Source organism: Saccopteryx bilineata, chromosome 1, assembly GCF_036850765.1.
Source record: "Saccopteryx bilineata isolate mSacBil1 chromosome 1, mSacBil1_pri_phased_curated, whole genome shotgun sequence".
NCBI classification, from domain to species: domain Eukaryota; kingdom Metazoa; phylum Chordata; class Mammalia; order Chiroptera; family Emballonuridae; genus Saccopteryx; species Saccopteryx bilineata.
The window spans coordinates 317,431,393-317,451,436 of record NC_089490.1 but is presented as its reverse complement, the minus strand read 5'-3'; the positions used below and the strand labels follow the sequence as shown (position 1 = coordinate 317,451,436).

Here is a 20,044-nt window from a genome sequence, read left to right as displayed (position 1 = left end):
ACATCTTTCCTCTGTTGCTATCTCTTTTATCTCATGTGCTTCTGTGGTGGTTTTTTCAATGGTCGTTACCTTTGAGTAATGAAAAGGGTCCCTACCCTGTTCATTGTAGCGAACTATTTTGTGAGTACTTTTGCACTCCATCGTCCTTTGCTACTGTTAATCTCCATCTTCTCCCCCTCTTTCTTTTTGTTGTTGTCACAGTTTAAATTTGGTTTTATTGTGTTCTTCTTGGAGCTTTTACTTTTGGCTTTGTTGTTGTTTTTTTGTTCTTTGTATCTGATTGGAGAACCCCCTTTAGTATTTCCTGGAGTGGGGGTTTTCTGATGATAAATTCCCTCATCTTTTCTGTATCTGTGAATGTTTTTATTTCTCCTTTATATTTGAAGGATAGCTTTGATGGGTATAGTATTCATGGCTGAAAGTTCCTCTCTTTCAGGACTTTAAATATTGGGGTCCACTCTCTTCTAGCTTGTAGAGTTTCTGCTGAGAAATCTGATGATAATCTAATGGGTCTTCCTTTATATGTTGTATTCTTCTTTTCCCTGGCTGCCTTGAGAATTTTTTCTTTGCTGTTGGTTTGTGTCAATTTCATTATGATGTGCCTTGGAGTAGGTTTGTTGGGGTTAAGAAAACTCGGAGCTTTTTGAACTTGAGGCTTTAGTTCTTTCCAGAGGCTTGGGAAGTTCTCATCTATTATTTGTTTGAGTATGTTCTCCATTCCATTTTCTCTCTCTTCTCCCTCTGATATACCTATTATTCTTATGTTATTCTTTTTGATGGAGTCAGATAATTCTTGTAGGGCTATCTCATTTTTTTAAATTTTTGAGTCTCTTTCTTCTTCTCTCTGTTGTGCCTCAAGTTGCTTGTCTTCTATTTCACTAATTCTCTCTTCTATCTGACCTGTTCTATTAGCTAAGCTTGTTACTTCGTTTTTCAGCTCGTGAATTGAGTTTTTCATCTCTGTTTGATTTGTTTTTATAGTTTCAATTTTCTTGGACATATATTCTTTGTGTTCATTGAGTTGTTTTCTGAGCTCCCTAAATTGCCTTTCTGTGTTTTCTTGTATATCTCGGAGGATTTTTAGGATTTCTATCTTGAATTCTCTGTCATTTAGCTGCATGGTTTCCAGTATATTAAATTTTTTCTTCATAGATTTTTCCTCATCTAGCTGTGTTACCTCTCTTTTTTTTGTATCCATGATATTCGATTTTCTCTTTTTTAATGGCATCTGAGGGTGGTTTTGTTGATAGTATTAATGAGATTTAATAAAGAATAAAAAGTTAAAAAAATAATAAATCGAAAAGAGTTGTTTTTTTAAAAAAAATTAATAATGAAATAAAGAAAAATAAAATAAAATAAAAATTTTAAAAAGGAAATTATTCCCCCCCCTTTTTTTTCTTCTCCTCTCCTCTCCCCTTTTTCTTGAGAAAATCTTGTGGTGAACTGTGAATTATAACAAACAATGCCTGTAATGAAGGGCCTGAATTGGCAAAAAGTAATAAAGGGGCAAAAAAAAAAAGAAAAAAAAAGAAAAAAGAAGGGGGTATGGACCTACAAAAAGCAAATAAGAAAAAATTTGGGTCAAGAAGAAATGATTTGCTTTTAGGTGTTGGTTGTCTAAGAGTTATGATGAGAGGAATAAGAGGAAAACAGAATAATGGGGGGACAAATTAAAAAATTACTATTGTATTTAGTGGAACAAGAACTAGATAAAATGGAGAGCCAGAGATGGGAGCACTGCTAGTGAGTTAAAAAGGTGAAGTAAAAACCCCCCAAAATGCCACAAACATAAGTTTGAGTCCCAGATAAGATAATTTGCTTGTTATTGAGGTTTGAATGAGAGGAGATGTAAAGGAGAAAGGAAGAAACTAATATAGAGGGAGAAAAGAAAGAGAGAGAGAGAAAAAAAGAGGGAACCACTAAAAGAAAAAAAGAGAAAAGAGGAGAGAGAGAGAGAGAGAGAGAGAGAGAGAGATAGTTAAGGGTTTTGGAGTGCAACCCTCATAGAGAGAAAGGAAGAGGAGAGAAAAGATAATGGGAGATGTAACATTTATGGGTAGTGTAGTTCAAGGAGAGGAGAGAGTAAGACCGGCAGAGAGTTAATTGGCCAAATTGGAGGAGGAAAAAAAATATCAAGAATGAAGATAAGAGAAACAAGTGAACAAATATAATAAAATGGGATAGGTTATAAAGTCTGCAGATTATTCTTGATTTTGAGAGGTTATCTTCTTGCTTTTTCTTTTCTCTCCCTCTTCCTGGTTGGTGACTCTGTACCCCGGGTTCTGCCCCTTTGGCACGCTCAGGTAGAGGTTTGCAGTTGATAAGTCTCTATGGCAATGTCATGTATTGTGCTTTAGTCTCGTTGGCAGTCGAGGCTCATTAGCATTTATAGGCTCTGACAGTTAGAGAGTCCGTGTTCCTGGAGCCTTTCTCCTAGTCTTTCCTTTCTCAATTAATAGCCTGATAATCCAGCTATGGGGTTGCTGCTGCCTCTGCCTGGATAGTAAGAGGCTCAAAGAGCTGGCAACTCCCCACTCTATTTCCACTCAGCACAGGGCTCTGGGTAAGGCTCAGTCAGTCAGAGCTGCTAGCATAATCAGGCGGGCTTTCTGCCCACTCAAAGACCTCTGGCTCTGCCACTCTGTCTGGTAACACAGGTGGGCGCCCACTTCCTGGGCGCTTAGAGGAATCTCTCACTCACTATCCATGCGCAGACCAGGATATCCGGCCAGCAGTCTCACGCTCTGAGTGAAACCCCCAACCGCATGGAACAGTTGCAGCGTTGGAATTGGCTCTCGCTCTGTCCCTGTGCGTGGCTTTTGCAAGGCGCTGGGGTGGCCCGAGATTTTGCTTTGGCCCACACAAAGGCCCCTGACTCTGCCCCTCTGTGCGATAACACGGGTGCGCACTGCCGAGGCACTCGGAGGAATTTCTCGCTCACTATCTGTGCGCGCAGACCAGGATATGAGGCTGGCCGCGTTTCCCTCTGAGTGAAACCCCCACCAGCACGGAAAATTTCCACCGTTGGGATTAGTTCTCACTCCCTCCCGTGCGCGGCTTTCCCAGGGCACTGGGGCTGCCCAGAGATTCTGCTTTCAGCCCACAGAAAGGCCTCTGACTCTGCCTCTCTGTGGGGTAACACGGGCACCCACTCCCGGGGCTTAGGAAGAAATCTCTCTCCCACTAACTGCGCGTGCGCTGACCAGGAGATCGGGTAAAATGGCTGCCCCGCTTGTCTTTCTTTGTTTGGGTTTGGCGCGAGTGTTAGCTTGTATTGCCCGGGTTGCCACAGGATCAGTTTTTCCTCGGCTTGGATATCCGTGCCACAGCCTGGTTCGGCCATTTGTACCGAGGCCTGGATCTATTCACCCCCTTTGCCCACCTCAGTTTCTATATTCACAGTTACCAGAGAAAGCCGCCCTGTTTAGGTTAGTGAGGAATGCGGAGCATTTCTTACTCCCTTTTTCCTTTGGGGTTGGGTTATATATTTAGCCAAATTTTCACTCGACCATACCTTCGGGTGTATTGCGAAGCATCTGGAGGCTCCAAGTATAGGTTTTTCTGTTTCTGGTTGAAGATCTTGTTGAGTTTTGGGGGAGATTTATCGGTATCGCTTCCTACCCCGCCATTACTCTGACGTCATCTCTCTGGTTTGCTAATATTTTGTTGAGGATTTTAGCATCTAAATTCATCAGGGATATTGGCCTATAATTTTTTTTTTCTTTGTGTAATCTTTGCCTGGTTTTGGAATCAGAATTATGCTTGCCTCATAAAAGGAGCTTGGAATTATTCCTTCCTCTTGAATTTTTTGAAATAGCTTGAGAAGGATAGGAGTTAGTTCTTCTTTGAATCTTTGGTAGAATTCACCTGTGAAGCCATCTGGCCCAGGTCTTTTGTTTGTTGGGAGTTTTTTGATAACTCTATCTCATTTGTTTTAATTGATCTGTTTAGATTTTTCTAATTCTTCTAGATTGATTTTTGAAAGATTATAGGTTTCAAGAAATTTGTCCATTTCACCTAGGTTGTCAATTTTTTGGCATACAGTTCTTCATAGTTTTTTCTTACAATCCTTTGTATTTCTGTTGTGTCAGTTGTTATTTCTCCACTCTCATTTCTACTTTTATTTATTTAAGTCCTCTTTCCTCTCTTTTTTTTTTTGATGAGTCTGATTGAAAGTTCAGCAATCTTGTTTACCCTTTTAAAGAACCAGCTTTTGGTTTCATTGATCCTCTGTATTGTTTCTTTAACCTCTATGTCATTTATTTCTGCTCTGATCTTTATTATTTCCATCCTTCTACTACCTCTGGGCTTTACTTGCTGTCCTTTTCTAGTTCTTTTAAATGCAGGGTTAAGTTGTTTATTTGAGATTTTTCTAGCTTCTTAAGGTATGCCTGTAGGGCTATGAACTTCCCTCTCAGTACTGCTTTTGCTGTGTCCCATAAATTTTGAGCTGTTGTATGCTCATTATCATTCATTTCTAGGAATTTTTAATTTCTTCTTTGATCTCATTGTTAACCCATTCGTTATTTAATAACATGCTATTTAGTTCCCATGTGTTTGAGTATTTTTCAATTTTTCTGTTGTTGTTCATTTCAAGTTTCATGCCATTGTGATCAGAGATAATGCTTGATATGATTTGAATCTTCTTAAATTTGTTGAGACCACTTTTGTGCCTAACATGTGGTTTATCCTAGAGAATGTACCATGTGTACTTGAAAAGAATGTATGTTCTGCTGCTTTAGGGTGAAAGGTTCTGAAGATATCTATCAAATCCAGGTGATGTAGTGTGTTCTTTAAGTCTGCTGTTTCTTTGTTAATTTTATTCTTGAGGATCTATCTAGTGATGTTAGTGGGGTATTGAAATTCCCTACTATTATAATATTGTTGTTGATCTTGCTCTTTATATGCATCAAAGTCTGCTTTATATATTTAGGTGCTCCTATGTTAAGTGCATAGATATTTATAATGGTTATATCTTCCTGTTGGATTGCTCCCTTTATCATTATGTAGTGACCTTTTTTTAATCTCTTACTATAACATTTGTTTTAAAGTCCATTTTGTCTGATATAAGTATTGCTATCCCAGCTTTTTTTTATTTGTATTTGCATGAAATATTTTTTCCATCCCTTTTACTTATACTCTATGTGTATCTTTTGTTTTGAGGCGTGTCTGTTGTAGACAGCATATGTATGGGTTCTGTTTTCTTATCCACACAGCTACCCTATGTCTTTTGATTGGATCATTTAATTCATTTGCATTTAAGGTTATTATTGATATGTAGTTGTTTATTGCTATTTTATTCTTTAAAACTATATTCCTCTTTTGCTATATTTTTCCCCTTTTTATTCTGTTTACAACAGACTTCTTAACAATTCTTGTAGCATTGGTTTGGTTGTAATGAATTCTTTGAGGGTTTTTTTTTGGTCTGGGAAGCTTTTTATTTCTCCTTCAATTTTAAACAATAGCCTTGATGTTAAAGAAGTCTTTGTTGTACGCTCTTGTTCTGCAATACTTTTAATATTTATTGCCATTTCCTTCTGGCCTCAAGTGTTTCTGTTGAGAAGTCAGATGTTATCCTTATGTGGGCTCCTTTGTAGGTGATAGCCTTTTTTTCTCTAGCAGCTTTTAATATTTTCTCTTTATCTCTTAGCTTTGGTATTTTAATTATGATGTGCCCTGGTGTAGATTTCTTTGGGTTTAGCTTTAATGGAGTTCTCTGTGCTTCTTGAACTTGTGTGACTTTTTCCTGCATTAATTTAGGGAAGTTTTCAGCTATGATTTTATTGAACAAGGTCTCTACCCCTTGTTCTCTTCTTCTTCAGGAACCTCTATGATGTGAATGTTGTTTCTTTTTAGGTTGTCACAGAGCTCTCTTAGAGTTTCCTCAGACCTTTCAAGTCTCTTTTCTCTTTGCTGCTCTGCTTCCATGTTTTTGTTTATCTCGTCTTCTAAATCTCTGATGCGATCCTCTACTTCATCCAGCCTCTTTTAGTTTCTTCTAGTATAGTTTTCATTTCTGATATTGTATTTGTCATTTCTGACTGCTTCTTTTTTATTTTTTCAATGTCATCTTTGATGCTTATTATCTCTTTGTGTCCATCCATTTTTGTTCAAAGATCTTTCAGCATTCTAATAATCATTATTTTAAACTCTGCATCTGGTAGTTTGCTTATTTCCATCTCACTCAGTTCATTTTCTGGAGGTTTCTTGTGTTGGTTCATTTGGATTGCACTTCTCTGTCTTCCCATTTTGTCTGTGTATACCCTCCTACTTTGGGTGTTTTTTGTAGAGCTGGCTGTCTAAGGTTGGTGTTGTCTGCCTCCAATTTTCAGTTGTGTTAATTCTAGGTCTTCTTTGGTTGGCATCAGCTGTTGTTTCTATAATTTTTATTTTTTTATTTATAGTTAATGTACAATATTATATTAATTTCAAATGTAGAACCTAGTGATCATGCATGTTTAACTTACAAAGTAATCATCTATTTCTCTCTCCATTTCCATTTTACTTCTTTTATCCTTTATCTCCATACTTCCATACTCCTGTCCTTCTGGGACTTGCTAACCTGTTATCTGTATCTCTGTGTTATGTAAATATAATTTGGCTAATCCATTTACTTTCTTTGATCCCATTCCCTCTTCCTGCTTCCCTCTGACAGCTGTTCATCTGTTCCCTGTGACTCTGCCTCTGTTTCTATTTTGTTCCTGTTTATTGTGTCCATGAGGTTCCACATATCATTACAATCATATGATATTTGTCTTTCTCTGCCTGGCTTATTTCATTTAGCATTATAATCTCCAAGATGGAAAATAGATGACTTCTTATCAGGGTTTAGGGATGGAGGAATGAGAGGAAGAGAGCAAGAGTAACTATCAAAGGGTCCCACAGGGTGCTATTGATTTTAGTGGTGGTTACATGAGTCTCCAAATGTGATAATATGACATAAAACAATATACAAACATATAGTTTTTAGTTTATTCAGATTTACTTATTGCAGGTGAATTTGTTGAGGTTAGTTTTGAAGCTTAACATATTGTCTATCCTTGGTAATGTGTTATGCACACAGAAAAGAATTTCTAATCTAATGTTCTGGAATAAAATATTCTGTAAATATCTATTATATCCAATGGTCTAGTGTGTTATTTAAGGATAATATTTTTTTATTGATTTTTTTGTTTGTATGATTTATTGAAAGCTGTGTTGAGATCTCCAACTATGACTGTGTTTTTGTTCACTTCTCTTTTTTGCTCTGTTAGTATATATCTTATATCTTTTGGTGCTCTTCCATTCGGTGCATGTATATTAAGAATTATTATGGGCCCTGGCCGGTTGGCTCAGTGGTAGAGCGTTGGCCTGGTGTGCAGGAGTCCTGGGTTTGATTCCCAGCCAGGGCACACAGGGGAAGCGCCCATCTGCTTCTCCACCCCTCCCCCCTCCTTCCTCTCTGTCTCTCTCTTCCCCTCCTGCAGCCGAGGCTCCATTGGAGCAAAGTTGGCCTGGGCACTGAGGATGTCTCTGTGGCCTCTGCCTCAGGTGCTAGAATGGCTCTGGTTGCAACGTAGCAACACCCCAGATGGACAGAGCATCACCCCCTTGTGGGCATGCTGGGTGGATCCCGGTCAGGCGCATGCGGGAGTCTGTCTGACTGCCTCCCCGTTTCCAACTTCAAAAAAATACAAAAAAAAGTATTATGTTTTCTTGATATGTGTCCCCTTTACCATTATGAAATGTTCATCTTTGACTCTTGTTACCTTTGTTATCTTGAAGTCAGCATTGTCAGATATAAGTATGGCTATATCCTGCTTTTCTTTGGGCTTTATTTGCTTGGAGAATCATTTTCCAACCTTTTGCTTTGAGTCTACTTTTGTTCTTGTGGCTTAGGTGTGTCTCCTGAAGGCAGCATATAGTTAGGTTTTGCTTTTTGATCCAGTCTGCGCTTTTTATTGGTGAGTTCAGTCCATTTACATTTAGGGTAATTATTGATGCCTAAGGATTTCCTATAGCCATTTTATCTTTTCTGGTAGCTCTGTGTCTCTTTTGGTTCTTTTTATTTATGTTTCTGTAAGTTGTTTTTGTTTGGTGGTATTTCATACTTTTATCCTCTGGTCCCTCTTCTTTTAAGCTATGTGTTGCAGTATTATATTATATGGGTGGTTACCATTAGGCTATTAAGAAAAATTTTTATATATAAGAGTCTTATGAGTGCTTCTGCCCTCTTCTCCTCTTTGCTAATGAAGATCTTTATCTATTTCCCTTTCATGATTTTGTTGTCACAGATTATCCTTGTGTATATTGTAAACTTGTAGTTTTGTGTGGTTTTTGTTCTTTGTATCTCAACCCCTTGATTATTTCCTACAGTGGGGGATTTCTGGTGATAAGTTCCCTGAGCTTCTACATTTCTGGGAAAGTTTTTATTTCTCTTCATATTTGAAGGATACCTTTGATAGATATAGTATTATTGGATGGTAATTACTGTTTTTAGTACTTTCAATGTTTGGGTCCACTCTCTTCTGGCTTGTAGTTTCTCCTGAAAGGTCTGAAGATGATCTGATGCGCTTTCCTTTATATGTTATGTTCTTTTTTTTCTTGCTGCCTTGAGAATTTTTTCTTTGTCATTGTTTTTTGACAATATTATTATTTTTTTATTTTTAAAAATTTTATTTAGACAATTAATTTTAATGGGGTGACATTGATCAATTAGAGTACTTAGATTCAGAGAAAACATCTCCAATCATTTTGGCATTTGATTATGTTGTATACCCATCACCCAAAGTCAGATTGTCCTCCGTCACTTTTTATTTGGTTTTCTTTTTTTTTTCCAGGTTATCTTGTCGTTCAATTATGTTGAATACCCATCACCCAAAGTCAGATTGTCCTCTGTCACCTTCTATCTAGTTTTCTTTGTGCCCCTCCCCCTCTCCCTTTCTCTCTCTTTCTCCCCCCTTCCCCCGTAACCACCTTATTAAAATGTGCCTTGGAGAAGGTCTGTTTGAGTTGAGGTAACTCGGAGTTCTATGTGCTTATTGGATTTGAGGATCTAACTCTTTCCATAGGCTCAGGAAATTCTCATCAATTATTTGTTTGAACAGGCTCTCCATTCCCTTCTCCTTCTTTTATTCTTCTGATATACACATTATTTTTATATTTCTCTTGCTAATGAATCAGACAATTTTCATAGAGCTCTCTCATTTAAAAAAATTTTTTTGAGTCTCTCTTTTCTTCCCTCTTTATAATTCCTAGTTGCCTGTCTTCAGTATCACTGATTATCTTCTCTGTCTGTACTGTTCTATTAACTAAACTTGCTAGTTCATTTTTAAATTCATGTATTGAGTTCTTCATCTCTCTTTTTAAGGTGTCCTGTGGACAATGACCACCGGGGGTGAGGACGACAGAGAAGCAGAGACCTGACGCTGGGGACCAGGTTCAGTGATGCAGATCCACTTTATTCAGGAAGTAAGCTAGCTTATATACACAGGTTTAGCCTATATGGTGTTATAGCATGTTCTTCAAAGCCAATGGCTGAAAAGGTCAGGGAGCTGCCTGGTTGGCGCTGAGTCTTTTCCATATAGTGGGTGAGCTCCCTTCCTAGGTGTGCCCAGGAAGGTTCCGGGACTGGAGTATTTTCACAGCATTGCGTCAGCCACAGCTGCTAGGTAAATGCTCTGTGCTCTACCTATATCTCCCCCTTATCTTTTAATTAAGGCCAATTGAACCTGCTTGATGACTGCTTGTTGCTGTTATAGCTTCTGAATGCTACACATTATGCAATGAAACCCTAGTAGAACTAAAACAACTATAATACCTATTATCTAATAGATCAGCTGGATTAAAAATGAGGCAAGCTTCTGTACAAGACAGACAGACAAATGAGGGGGGAACACATGTTGCAGTTAAAGCTGGGGTAGAAAATGGTGTCTGAGAGGCTGGGGTGGGGCATTGAGCCCCAGCAAAGAATGCGGAAGTAGCAACTTTGCTTCTTTGGGTTGCGGAGCTGATGGTGCGGTTTCTAATATATCTAGTTTTGTTTCTGCACGCTCAACTGCAAGTCCATCAAACTTGGGGGCCCAACCTTTTTCTTCCTCTATAGGGGGAGGTGAATACAGAGGTAGGGGTTCCTCTGAAAGAGGAATAGCCTGTAGGACCTTAGGGACCAGTGGAGGGTCCTCAGGAGGAGCACTGGTCAAGCAAGTGTGTATTGTTAATAAGGCAGGAGTGAGGCCAAGAGGGAAGGTTTGTCCTTCATGGACTTAGGCCAAACAAATGCGTCAGAGAGCTCAGGCCCAAGTATCCGGGTCCCAGAGGGGCACGTCCTCAATCCAGGGATTGAAACCAGAGAGAATCTCCCAGTAAATACAGAGATCCTTTTCACAAACTTTAACTCATCTACTCTGCAATAGGGTGTGCAGGGCTCAAGCCTGTGAGGATCGAGAGTGAGAGAGAAGGTTTCCCATTGCAGAGGGTCACTCACCTGTCTTTTGAGTGCTGGATGGGTCCTTGTTCAAGGCACTAGTTGTGGACAGGGCCCACTGGGGATGAGGAAAACGGAGACTCAGAGATCTGACTCCGGGGACCAGGTTCAGTGATACAGATCTCCTTTATTCAGGAAGTAAGCTAACTTAAACACACAGGTTCAGCCTATAGGGTGTTACAGCGTGTTCTTCAAAGCCAGTGGCTGAAAAGGTCAGGGAGCTGCCTGGTTGGCATTGAGTCGTTTTCGTATAGTGGGCAAGCTCCCTTCCTAGGTGTGCCCAGGAGGGTTCTGGGAACTGAAGTATTCTCACAGCATTGCACCAGCCACAGCTGCTAGGTAAATGCTCTGCACTCTACCTACAATGTCCACCACCTTGGTGAAGTACTTATTTTGTTTTATGAGCTTATGAAATTTCCTATCAATGTTTGCTTGCATTTCTTTAAAAATTTCAGAACTTCAGTTTTGAATTCTTTATTGTTTAACTCCAGTATTTCTATGTGATTGAGATTGCTTTCTGGAAATTTTTTATTTTCTTTCTGGACTGTGTCTTTCTCTTGGGTAGTCATCATATTAGTTTTATTTTCTGTTTTGATGGCATTTGAGAGTAGTATTGTTAAGAAATCAAACAGAAAACAACAACAACAACAAATAAAAATATATGAGAAGCCATCAATGAACAACTAAAGTGATGCAACTATGAGCTGCTAAAAATAGCTTGATACGCAAGCATCAGTCCAAGATGGGGTTGCTGGGTGGATCCTGGTCAGGGCATATGTGGGAATCTGCCTCACTATCTCCCCTCCTCTCTCCTAACAAACAAACAAACAAAAAAAACAACCATAAAAAGAAAAAACAAAAAAAGGAGAAGAAAACCCCAAAACCCAACTCATAGTTGATGAAATATCAACTCCCTTTCTATTTCTCTCTCTAGCTAAAAAATTTTTTTAAATTAATAAAAAGTAAAATAGAAAAACACAAAAACAAAGAACAAAAATCAATAATAAAAAACAAACAAAGCAGCCCAGCATATGGACATCCCAGGTTTAATTTCACAGGAGAAGTGACCATCTACTTCTCCCCATCTTCCTCTCCCCCTTCTCTCTCTTTTCCCCTTTCACAGCCAGTGGTTTGATCTGTTTGAGCATGGCCCAGGCATTGAGGATAGCTCCACTGGAGAATATCAGCCTTAGCTGCTAAAAATAGCTTGATATGCAAGCATCGGTCCAAGATGGGGTTGCTGGGTGGATCCTGGTCAGGGCATATGTGGGAATCTGCCTCACTATCTCCCCTCCTCTCTCCTAACAAACAAACAAACAAACAAACAAACAAACAAACAAAAACAACCACAAAAATAAAAAACAAAAAAAGGAGAAGAAAACCCCAAAACCCAAGCAGATAAAAAAAGAATGGTATTGTACTTGCAAGAATTTTTTTCTTTTTTTCCAGTAGGTGGCTCTGGATTACAAGCTTTAGCTCTGTAAATTCCCCAGGCTGACCTTCAGCTGAGATGTTGCTGTCTGATAATGGGGTGGGTAGTGCTGTGAGGGCTTTATGGCATTATCAGTGGTGATCTCAGGCCTCCCAGTGCACATCCCTGTGTCTCAGCAGACTAGGGAACCAGACACAGAGCAGCCCTGTTCTTCATGAGAAAGAGTGGCCCTGTAGAACTAGCGGTGAGGTATGTCTCTGCCACTCTCCATACCCTACAAGGTGCAGAGGCAGGGGCTGCACTTTGTATTTCTGTGTCTATGTCCCTACTGCAGGCCATCAGCAGACTGTGGGAATACTGGCAATGACCCTCTGCCCCTGCTTTGGTTTAGTATCTTTCCAAATGCTCCCCCAATCTCTCCACTTCTCTGGCAGAAGTTGACCCAACAACTTGGGGTTTCTCCTTTCCCTGGAGCCCCTGCGGACGAAAGCTCAGACAGCCCAGGCTTCTCCCCCTCTCCAGAGCTTCACCTCGAGTACTTCTTATCTTCCACCCCCTTCTTTTTACCTTCCCCACCTTTAGTTGATTTGATGCATGGATCTTTTCAGGCATGCCTCAAGCCCAGCTGGGGTTTCTCGCTGAGATATAGCTTTTCAATTTGTTGAAATTTCAAGGCAAGAGATGAAGGGTATCTCTCATGCTACCATTACTCTGACATCATTCCTGTAGTTTGTTTTTTTGTTTTCTTAATAACATCTTGCATGGAGCAAAAGTTTTAAATTTTGATAAAGTTTTTTAGATCTTTTTTACATCGACAATATGTTAGCCTTGACCAGGTTGCTCAGTTGGTTAGAACGTCATCCTGACATGCCAAGGTTACTGGTCAGGGCATATACAAAATCAACCAATGAATGCATAAATAAATGGAACAACAAATCGATGACTCTTGTTTCTCTCGCTCTAAAAAATAATCAATAAAATATCTTACATTATTTTTAATGCTTGTATTGTATTTAGTTGTATGAATGTATAATAAGTTATTTAATCAGTTTTTTATCTATGTATATTTAGTTATTTCCAATAATTTACAATTAAAAACACTGTGTCAGTAATAGTCTGTGGATATTCAACTTTGTTTATGTATGCAAGTATATCCTTAGAATAAATTTCTGGAAGTGGTATTGACTAGATCAAAAGATATGTGTATTTAATTACCCATTAACCATTTTGCGATATTTTGCATCTGTACTTGCAGGCCATGAGATGTCTTTTATTCTGTACTCTAATCACTACATGTTAGGATATTTGAAAGCAAACAAGAAAAGTACTTTAATGCTTTTTTACTTATTTATTTAATTATCAGTGAGACTGAGCGTAGATTCACATGTAAGCCCTCCTTTCACTGGCTATGAACTCTTTTTATCCTGACCATTTCTTGTCTACTGAGTTGGTGATCATTTTCTTACTGATGTTGAAAGAGCTTTCAATATTAAAGAAGGAACCAATACTTTTCCATATGCAAATGTTTTTCTTTGTTTATAGTTTTTTTTTTTTTGCCATGGAGAAATTTAAATTTTCATTTGGTCAAAGTTTTCAGTTTTTCTTTTTTAAGTGAGAGAGGGGAGATAGATTCCTGCATGCACCCTGACCAGGATCCTCCTGGCAACCCCATCTGGGCCTGATGCTCAAACCAACTGAGCTATCCTCGGCACCTGGGGCCAACACTCAAACCAACTGAGTGACTGGTTGTGAGAGGGGAAGAGAGGGAGGATGGGGAGAGGGAGAAGAGAAGCAGATTGTTGCTTCTCATGTGTGCCTGACCGGAGATCAAACCCCTGTCATCCGCATGCTGGGCCAACACTCTACCCACTGAACCATCTGACCAAGGCTTTAGTTTTTCCATTATAATTTTGGGGTTTGTGACTTATGAAGAAAGGAAAAATGTTTTTAAAAATTTGCCTCATGTTTTCTGTTGAACTTTAGTGTTTGTAATGTAATTTTTTATAGTTAATTTATTTTTAAATTTAATTTTAATTTTATTTAGACAATTAATTTGAACATGGTGACGTTGATCAATTAGAGTACATAGGTTCAGAGAAAACATCTCCAGATCATTTTGACATTCAATTATGTTGTATACTCATCACCCAAAGTCAAATTGTCCTTCATCATCCTTCATTTGGTTTTCTTTATGCCCCTCCCCCTATCTTCTCCCTCTCCTTCCTTCTCCTCCCCCTGGTAACCACTGCACTCTTATCTATGTCTGTGAGACTCAATTTTGTGTCCCACTTATGTATGGAATCATACAGTTCTTTAGTTTTTTATGATTTACTTAGTTCACTCAGTATGATGTTATCAGGTCCATCCATGTTGTTGTAAGTGATCCTATGTCATCATTTCTTATGGCTGAGTAGTATTCTATAGTATATACATACCACATCTTCTTTATCCAATCTTCTATTGAAGGGCTTTTTGGTTGTTTCCATGTCTTGGCCACTGTGAACAATGTTGCAACGAACATGGGGCTGCATGTGTCTTTGTGTACCAATGTTTTTGAGTTTTGAGGGTATATACCCAGTAGAGGAATTGCTGGGTCATATGGTAGTTCTGTTCTTAATTTTTTGAGGAACCACCATACTTTCTTCCATAATGGTTATACTACTTTACATTCCCACCAACAGTGGATGAGAGTTCCTTTTTCTCCACAGCCTCTCTAACACTTGTTATTACCCGTCTTGATGATACTAGCTAATCTAACAGGTGTAGTTTTGATTTGCATTTCCCTAACAGCTAGTGAAGATGAGCATCTTTTCATATATCTATTGGCCATTTGTATTTCTTCCCCGGAGAAGTGTCTGTTCATGTCCTCTTCCCATTTTTTTATTAGATTGTTTGCTTGTTTGTTGTTGAGTTTTGTGAGTTCTTTGTATATTTTGGATATTAGGCCCTTATCTGAGCTGTTGTTTGAAAATAGCATCTTCCATTTAGTTGGCTGTCTGTTTGTTTTGTTGTCAGTTTCTTTTGCTTTGCAAAAGCTTCTTAGTCTGATGTAGTCTCATTCATTTATATTTGCCTTCACTTCCCTTGCCTTTGGAGTCAAATTTATAAAGTGTTCTTTATGGCCAAGGTCCATGAGTTGAGTACCTATGTTTTCTTCTATGTAATTTATTGTTTCAGGCCTTATATTTAGGTCTCTGATCCATTTTAAATTAATTTTGTTACAAGGGGACAAACTGTAGTCGAGTTTCATTCTTTTGCATGTGGCTCTCCAGTTTTCTCAGCACCATTTATTGAAGAGACTTTCCTTTCTCCATTGTGTGTTTTCGACTCCTTTTTCAAAGATGATTTGACCATATATATGTGGTTTTAATTCTGGGCTCTTTATTCTGTTCCGTTGGTCTGAGTGTCTATTTTTCTGCCAATACCATGCTGTTTTGATTGTCGTGGCCTTATAATATAGTTTGAAGTCAGGTATTGTAATGCCCCCAGCTTCATTCTTTTTTCTTAGGATTACTTTGGCTATTTGGGGTTTTTTATAGTTCCATATAAACCTGATGATTTTTGTTCTATTTCTTTAAAAAATGACATTGGAATTTTGATGGGAATTGTATTAAATTTGTATATTGTTTTGGGCAATATGGTCATTTTAACTATATTTATTTTTCCTATCTAAGAACGAGGAATATTTTTCCATTTCATTGTATCTTTTTATATTTTCTTTAACAATGCTTTGTAGTTTTCATTATATAGGTCCTTTATATTCTTTGTTATGTTTATTCCTAGGTATTTTATTTATTTTTGTTGTAACTGTGAAAGAGATTATTATTTTTTTTAGTTCATTTTCTGAAGTTTTATTGTTGGCATATAAGAAGACAATAGACTTCCGTATATTTTTTTGTATTCTGTGACTTTACTGTATTGGTTTATTGTTTCTAATAGTCTTTTTGTGGAACTACTCGTACACTGCCCGGGATTGTGGAGCCTGGAACTCACAAAGTTGCTGCCTCTGGCACTGGCTCCTGTGGGCACCCTGTACCAGAAACCTTTGTCAGAGCCTGCTGCCTGTGCTTACCCTGCATCCATGATCCTAGGCAGAGCTAGTGTGGTCTTCCTTCTGCTTGATCATCCACCCTAACCCAGCTTCCTCCCTTTGCCCCAGACCCTCTGCTTTGCTCAGCCTCAGACAAAAGTGTTCCTTCCTCAGATCAGTGAGGAAAGAGAAAAACCCCGTTCTTTGTCTTATTTCCTTCAGAGTGGATTATATATTCAGCCAATCATTTATATATTTTCGCCCAATCATACCTATGTCTGGTGTGTGAATATTTCAGGTGTTCCTGAGAGTTTTTCTCTTTCTTTAGTTGAATTTGTTGAAATTTCAAGGGGAGACATTGGAAGCACCCCTCATGGCGCCATTTCTCTGACGTCACTCATTGTAATGTAACTTAAACACTAGTTCAGGTGGAATCGGTCTTGTTTACTCATAGTGTTGTTTGGAGAACCTCAGCAAGGCATCATCTAGGAGCTCGTTAGAGGGGACAGTCTCAGGCCCTACCCTTGGTAAACTCTGCATTTACCAAGCTCCTTAAATGACTTATACACACTTTAAAATGAGAGAAACATCACCGCAGGTGTGCGTGTGGGTGTGGGTGTGGGTGTGTGCGTGTGTGTGTGTGTGTGCGCATTTTCCCCTTTGTTAAATAGGATAGATGAAGAACACATATTCAGCTCACTCAAATTGTCACTAAGTGACTCATGGAGAATTTTGAATGTTTAAAAGTCAAAGTTTTAAATCCAGAAAATTGTGAAAACCAGACCTGACCTACTGGGTGCACTCAGTTGAGGATCAATTTTATGAGAAGTTGAGAGACAGTTACTTCAGGTCTGTGCTTAGAAGAGAGCAAAAACAGGACATCTGGTTCTGTGATCAGATTTTGTTCCCTTTCTGGACATTGGTTCAAATATTTTCTCAATGGCCAAGTGCAATATTTTTGTTCTAGTAACTTCATGAAGATTCGAGGAACTTGCCTGGTTTCTCACCAGCTCTGGAAATGGGGTTTTGACTTCCCTTGATGGAATTACCTTCTTTGGTAATGGCTATATCAAGCTAAGCCCAGCTGGCCCCAGCAGCTGGCTACTTACTCTCACTGCCCTGGGCTGTCACACTGCTGGAGATGTAGCTACTTTCCCCCTCCTTCTTTCACTCAGAGCCTAAGAGGTAAAAACAGAGGAAGTGATGATGGTCAGGACTAGCCCTGTGGCCTCCCCAGGAATCATCAGCATCTTGGTCATTTAGGTGAACAAACTGACTGTGTATCTAGGAGATATCTTCAGGATACCGCCGCTCTGTGATGTTGTGAACATTTGCACCTACGTAAGGTCTGTTTTCAGTGTCTTACCTGATGACTGGCAGTTATGTCTTTGGGTGTTAAATGTTAAACTGACTGAATAATTCTTTCCTTTGGATGACACAAGGCAGTGAGTTGGATTGTAATATTCCCCAAACCACCGCTGGTACCTCAGGCTTGTGTCTGATGGGATAAATGCAGGGAACCTGAGGCCTAAACAAGATCACAGAAGTGTGACCATAAAATCATTTACTTCAATATAATGCATATTCCTTGAGGCCTCCTAGGAATTAGACACTGTACTGAATACAAATATACCTAAGGCATAGTTCCTACATTTAGGAAGGAGGTGAGTTAAGACTAAAACTAATAACAACACAAAAGAAATTGGAAAGGCAAAGAATGTTATATAAGGAAGAGTCATGTTATATAAGTAAAGAGAACACAGAACCACTAGCCAGGATATCTAAATATAAAATCCATCTTTTTTAGCAACTCAGTGTGTATCAGCTTTCTTATGCACTAAATGAATTTATCAAGTTTATCACCATCAGCATTTTCTTTCTGACCTCCCAGGGTTATCTTGAGAACCAAATACTATCATACATTTAAAAATAATTAATGAAATACAAACATTTTCCTTATTTTTTTATTTTTTATTTTTTTTGTATTTTTCTGAAGTGAGAAGTGGGGAGGTAGAAAGACAGACTCCTGCATGTGTCCAACTGGGATCCACCCAGCATGCCCGCTAGAAGGCAATGCTCTGCCTATCTGGGGAATTGCTCCATTGCAACCGGAGCCATTATAGCACCTGAGGCAGAGGCCATGAAGCCATCCCCAGTGCCTTGGCCAAGTTTGCTCCAGTGGAGTCTTGACTGTGAGAGGGGAAGAGAGAGACAGAGAGAAATGAGAGGGAAAAGGGTGGAGAAGCAGATGGTGCTTCTCCTGTGTGCCCTGGCCGGGAATCAAACCCGGGACTTCCACACGTCAGGCTGATGCTCTACCACTGAGCCAACCGGCCAGGGCTGAAATACAAACTTTTAAGTGTCTCTTTGTCATACTTTGATTATGTTCTATGCAAGTAATTCACAAGCCAGTATTTTGAGCTAATTTTACTACAGAGAAATAAAGCAGCCCCGGGCTGGGCCGAGGGCTTAGGGAGATGAAGCAAGGTCCCACCAGAACCTCTTTGAAAGCTGTACTCAGCAGGAATGTCTTTGTGGGACAAGGGCATCACTGGGTCTGGCATAGCCTGGGTTACTATCTTTTGTCACTTGGTGTGTTGTGTGATTGCTTAATGGGGAATGTACTGTCTTCCTTCCTTTCCCATTACACACATTAAGAAAGTAAACCACAGCAATCATGAAAGCAGAACTTTGGTGAAACATATTGCGAAGCACCAGGAAACACATTACAGTGGAACCTGCAGCGTGCTGCTATAAGTTTGGGGTGAGCAGGAAAACAAACTTCTTACAGGTAAAGTGGCTGATGTGTACAATGGAGTTTTGTTTTGTTTGTTTGTTTTGAGTGGTATAGAGTACAGGGAATGATAGAGTGTTAGAACATGGGTGTTTCATGAAAAGATAGAAAATGTGAACATATGAGACAGGATTTATCTTGGGCCTTGGGCAAGGAAAATAATCTCTCTAAACCTCACTTCTTTATTTAGAAAATGCAACAGTATTTTAAAATACCCTGATAGGATTGTTACAAGAATAAATAAGATGCTATATATATAGTGACTAGAATATTGTTTAGTAAGTAGTCACTACTATTATAATTATTTAAAGAGTCCTTATATAACAAGTGTGGAGATAAGCTATCTTTAATTGTGACTACAGGGCTTAAAAATATAGGAACTCCTTTCCCCTTGTCTGACCCCACAGCAGGCACTGCATTTTGACAATGTGCTCTTCCAACCCGGGGAGTTAGCAGGTTGTTTTCTCAATTTGAATGCTGTGCCTGAGGTGGAAAATGATTGATTTTTTTTTTTTAAAAGAAAAGCTTCTAGCCCTGGCCGGTTGGCTCAGCGGTAGAGCGTCGGCCTAGCGTGCGGAGGACCCGGGTTCGATTCCCGGCCAGGGCACACAGGAGAAGCGCCCATTTGCTTCTCCACCCCTCCGCCACGCTTTCCTCTCTGTCTCTCTCTTCCCCTCCCGCAGCGGAGGCTCCATTGGAGCAAAGATGGCCCGGGCGCTGGGGATGGCTCTGTGGCCTCTGCCTCAGGCGCTGGAGTGGCTCTGGTCGCAACATGGCGACGCCCAGGATGGGCAGAGCATCGCCCCCTGGTGGGCAGAGCGTCGCCCCTGGTGGGCGTGCCGGGTGGATCCCGGTCAGGCGCATGCGGGAGTCTGTCAGACTGTCTCTCCCTGTTTCCAGCTTCAGAAAAATGAAAAAAAAAAAAAAAGAAAAGCTTCTAATTTAACATTTAAAATTTATTCTTTTGTTTGTTTGTTTCTTAAAATAAAGTTCATTTTTATAGAAGAAGGAAAAATATCAGTAAGTTGACAATGCTTATTTAAATTAAGTCTGAATAGCCCACAGAGCCAGAAACTCAGCTTGCAGACCATTTAGTGAGGAGGTGAGGCAGAATTCTCCTACATCATAGACAACAGATCTCTCCTCAAGATGGCATGATGGAAGTTACTCATTGTATACATTTTCTCACAATAGTGAAAAATGTATGATCTTTTTATCTATTTATTATATAAAACCCATGATGTATATTGTTGACATATTAAAAGTCATGACATACAAAAGTACATATTATTTTATGTACTTTTGAGAGTTCTGCTTTGTTTA

At 39.3% G+C, this 20,044-nt stretch overlaps 1 long non-coding RNA gene across 2 annotated transcripts in view; it reads left to right on the top strand.

The window, feature by feature from the left end:
- The window catches only part of LOC136316005 (uncharacterized), a 159,761-nt gene that overhangs the window by 98,144 nt on the left and 41,573 nt on the right, over positions 1-20,044 (top strand). The window contains exon 3 of one of the 2 annotated variants that reach the window (XR_010727634.1): positions 9,350-9,450. The exons of the other annotated variant lie outside the window; for it this stretch is intronic. This is a non-coding gene — a long non-coding RNA (uncharacterized lncRNA). The remainder of the gene's footprint in view (positions 1-9,349; positions 9,451-20,044) is intronic. 2 annotated transcript variants of the gene reach the window in all.